General features: G+C 38.9%; 1 long non-coding RNA gene across 1 annotated transcript in view; it reads right to left on the bottom strand.

Moving 5' to 3' along the window:
- Positions 1-578: 578 nt before the first annotated feature.
- LOC138158809 (uncharacterized) overlaps positions 579-4,212 on the bottom strand; it is a 327,121-nt gene continuing 323,487 nt past the window's right edge. The window contains exon 4 of the long non-coding RNA XR_011167726.1: positions 579-905. This is a non-coding gene — a long non-coding RNA (uncharacterized lncRNA). The remainder of the gene's footprint in view (positions 906-4,212) is intronic.

Here is a 4,212-nt window from a genome sequence, read left to right as displayed (position 1 = left end):
GTAACAAAAAAAGAAAAATGATGATTGTTGGAGGGGTTGTAAAAGAAAAAGAAAATCAATGAAACATTTAAAAAACACACACAGAGAAGAGAACAGAACAAAGTTCAGAAATAGATACAGAAAAATAAGGCAGTACTGATACAGCCACATTAAAATTATAATATACTAAAAAAAGATCAAGTTGTACATAATTCAGATCCATAGTTTTATATATAATTTCCTTTTTAAATAATATTTTATTTTTCTTCAGTTACATGTAAAGACAAATTTTAACATTCATTTTAAAAAACATTTTGAGTTCCAAATTTTCTCTCTGCCTCCCTAATCTCCTCCCTCCCTGAGACAATAAGTAATTTGTTACAGGTTACACATGTCTAATTCTACAAAACATATTACCATATATAATTCCCTTTTCTATTCTCTTCACATAAGGAAATGGCCATGTTTATTGATGTTTGTCAAGCTTATTTATCTACAGAAAGTCCCTCTTGCTTCTAGGGTAAAATATAAAGCTCTCTCTTTGGCATTTAAAGTCATTTAAACACATTCCCCAACAAAGAAGGGCATGTACTACTAGTACAGAATGAGATATACATTTTTTAGCATGTCCAATGTGGAAATTTGTTTTGTTTGACTATGAATATTTGTTACAAGGATTTTCTTTCTCTTTATTTGGTTGGAGGGTGGGGAATGGGGAAGGGAAATGTAAGAGTGAAAATACAGTTTTGTCACTTGAAGAAATTAAAATAACAAAACAAAACAGAAATGCAGCCATTCACAGTCTAACTCCAGCCTACCTTTTGTAGACTCCCTTTCACATGTTCTGTATTTCAGAAAAACCGTCCTGCTAGGTTTTCCATCTCTCATTTCTGCTGCTTTGCATAGGTTATTTCCCTCATACGGCCCTGAAGACAATGCAACAAGCATTTATTAGCTGTTTACTCTGTGCCAGGCACACACAAGCAAAAAGAAAGCTAGTCCTTGCCCTCAAGAAGCTTACATTCTAATGGGGGAAGACAACATACAAAGAGGAGCTGAAGAAGGGGAAGGGAAATGGTGAGAGACCAGATGGTGGCATGGTGGCAAAGTCTTGAATTAAAACCAGAGCTGGGAGGAGAAGGAAGCATGGCTTGCCTGGGCCCATCCACAAAACAGATGATATGGAAGGAACTCAACAATGGAAGGAGAAGACAGGGGAAAGGGATGGTTGTTTCAGGGAATAAAGAGCCCAGTGTATTTCCTCTTCACATAACTTTTTGAGATCTGACCTCCCTTCAAAGTTCAATCAAACTGTCATCTTCTACATAAAACATTTCCTGATATAGGTATATGTTATTTCCCCTATCAGTAACTCTTTTCCTATGGTGGAATTTACTAAGGGCTGGCCTTAGAGCCCAAAAGTGTTCATTCAATCCTGCCCCTGTTGTGGGCACATACTAGCTGTCCCCCCCCCCCAAAAAAAAGTCATTTAACCTTGCAGTTTCCTAGATATCTCTCCAATGCTATAACTTGCAAATAAGGTTTCAATCTTCATTGACAGAAGGCATTTCCACACTGGGAGTTCAGTACACATTCAGATGCAGGGAAAGTATCAAGGCTCTGTACTATAGAAATTGAAACACACATCCTTCTTTTCAGTAACCAGCAATAAACTCCAAGTGTTAAGTGGCATGTCATCAGTTATTATTACACTATTACTTGGTTTTTCTTCACTGTTTCAGGGAATTCACTTTGAATGGGAGTTTGTTTTGTTGATTTCTGGGAACTGTCTCATGTGTCAAAACAAAAGAATGAATAAAAAGAAGTTAAGCCATGGTAATAAGTCTAGGGCAGAGTAGAATATTGTAATTTGTTAAGTAAGCTGTCTACCATACCCAGTGGACATACATCCCTACTGCATGTATGACAGCAGGTCTGTCCATGCATTGAGTCGATATAGCCTCTGAACCCAGAGCTATTTCTCCCTACAGCAAGTGTTTCCCAACCACACTGTCTTATTTGGCACAAAAATTACTTTTCACACCCCACAGTTCTTGTCTATATGGCAAGCAAAGAAGTGGTGTAGGAAATATTTGGGGCCACGTGATACAGGGTGATGCTTCTCTTGGCATGTGGCCTTCCATTTTTCTCAAGATCAGCTCCTTTAGGCCATCTCATATGGTACTACAGGGATCTTCGAGACTGTCACAAGCCTAGCTAAGCTTCCACAGGTGATGAATAAGTTCAGATGCATATACTGAAACATTGTGGTTAAAAATGCCAATTGCCTATGGTGACCACCAAGAAGGACAACAAGTCCTTGTTCGTCCTCTTTCTTCATCTGCCCTTTTTGCCTTCTCCCTTCCTCTGTCTTAAACCTACTAGTGACGCTCAGTCACACACACAGCATAGTTATGGTGGAAAGCATGCTAGATATAACTTCAAGGGTTTAGTTTGAGTACTACTTCTGACATGTAGTACCTGTATGAACTGAGCTAGGTCATTCTCCTTCACTGGCTCTGTCTTCTCCTCTACAAAATGAGTTGGTTGGATCAGACGGCTTCGAAGCTCCATTTCAGCCCTAAATCTGGGATTCTGAGAGACTATAACTTTGCTTTTATGCTGAATGAGATTTTATGCTGAAAGAGACTGGTTCATATATCTCTATCTATAGCTATCTCTAATTTTTCAAAAGGCTTACTTTTCTAGGGTTAATGGAGGGTTTGCTTTCCACCTGCACCTTGTTTTGTTTTGTTTTAAATTATCTGCTGACAATGAAGGGCATTGTACCACAGACTTAGGAGGAGGTCAGAGGAATGGAAATACTGTAAATTAGAAAATCTTTCATTTTTATGGGAACATGTTTTTCCCCTCCACCACAGTTCTCATAAACCCAGTGCTTATGTGGAGAAACAATGTCACCTTTCCCTCATCTCAACTCCCAGGCAATTTAATCTGACTTTTCAAGGTATGTCATAAGTGGGATTACAATTCTAGTATAAGGCTCCATCAGTCTGGAACTTAGAGAAGAAAAAGAAAGAAAGAAAGAAAAGAAAGAGAAAGGAAGGCAAGAAGGAAGGAAGGAAAGGGAGGGAAGGGAGAGAGGGGGAAAAGGAGGGAAAGAAGCAAGGAAGGAAGGAAATAGAAGGGAAAGCTAAAAGTAAAGGGAAGGAAGGACCCAATCCCTGTTTAGTACCTTCAATTTATTCTGTGGATAAATCTCATAGGTGAACTCCGTGAAACCCATGGGCTTTCTGAAGTTCATTTTCAAAGACTCCAATAACATACTTCTTTTTAAAGTTAATATCTGAAGAACAGTTATTCATTCAGTACTTTATTTCTCTCCTTTGGGATAAGTAAAGAGTACAGACTATTTTCCTTTAAAGATTTCTTGTGTGTAAGCTTTTTCTCTCAAAAAGAAAAGTAAATTATACACAGTATATTACCAGGATGGACAGGGGTGGGGGAGGGAACAAGGGGAGAAGGTTGCCTATGTCAAAAAAGAAGAAAACTTCTCTCACTAACCAAAACACTGATGTCCCAGTAGCACCCAGTTTCTGTTGAATTGGCACTAATGAGACTAAATTACTTATGAATGACTGCCTTGTCTAGTTCTTTGCTCTGGGAAAGACTTTTGCTGAGAAGCATATGGCTTCTCATCTCCTATCCAGCCTGCTCTCTCACAACCCCCAAATGTACAAAGGAAGTTGTCATACAGTCTACACTGATGATACTATAGAACAGCCTGGCTGCCAAGCAGTGCTGAAAACACATCATTCACATCATACCAGCTTCTCATCATAACTCAATAATTCATGGCCAGCTTTTTATTGAATTCCTCCTTAATGAAGACTGCTCTAATTGTCTCTACATAGATGCTTGGATGAGAGCCTATTAGAAAGTACTAATGGGCTGTAAGATTAAGTGCAGGCTGACGGAGGACAATAAAAACACAAGGCAAACTTCATGTAACCATACCACAAACTTTATTTTATTTTATTTTCCATTTAAACATCTCTTGCTCTGAGCTATGTCACTTGTCTGGTTGCACTGTGGAATAAGACTATTGCTATAACGCAAGCTCTTGGAGGGCAGGCAGCTGGATGTCTCCTTGTTTCCCATAAAAGCCAAGTGGCACAGTTCACTGGAAGGAGGTCTCCTTGGTCCTTTTCTTTGTTCTTTCTTCCAGAATAAAGGAAGGAAGGAAGGAAGGAAGGAAGGAAGGAAGGAAGG

Source organism: Petaurus breviceps, unplaced genomic scaffold (genome assembly GCF_028583685.1).
Source record: "Petaurus breviceps papuanus isolate PSGF00001 unplaced genomic scaffold, PetGlider_PUasm1.0 175, whole genome shotgun sequence".
NCBI lineage: Eukaryota > Metazoa > Chordata > Mammalia > Diprotodontia > Petauridae > Petaurus > Petaurus breviceps.
The sequence above is the reverse complement of the archived record's forward strand: the minus strand, read 5'-3'. Positions and strand labels throughout refer to the sequence as shown.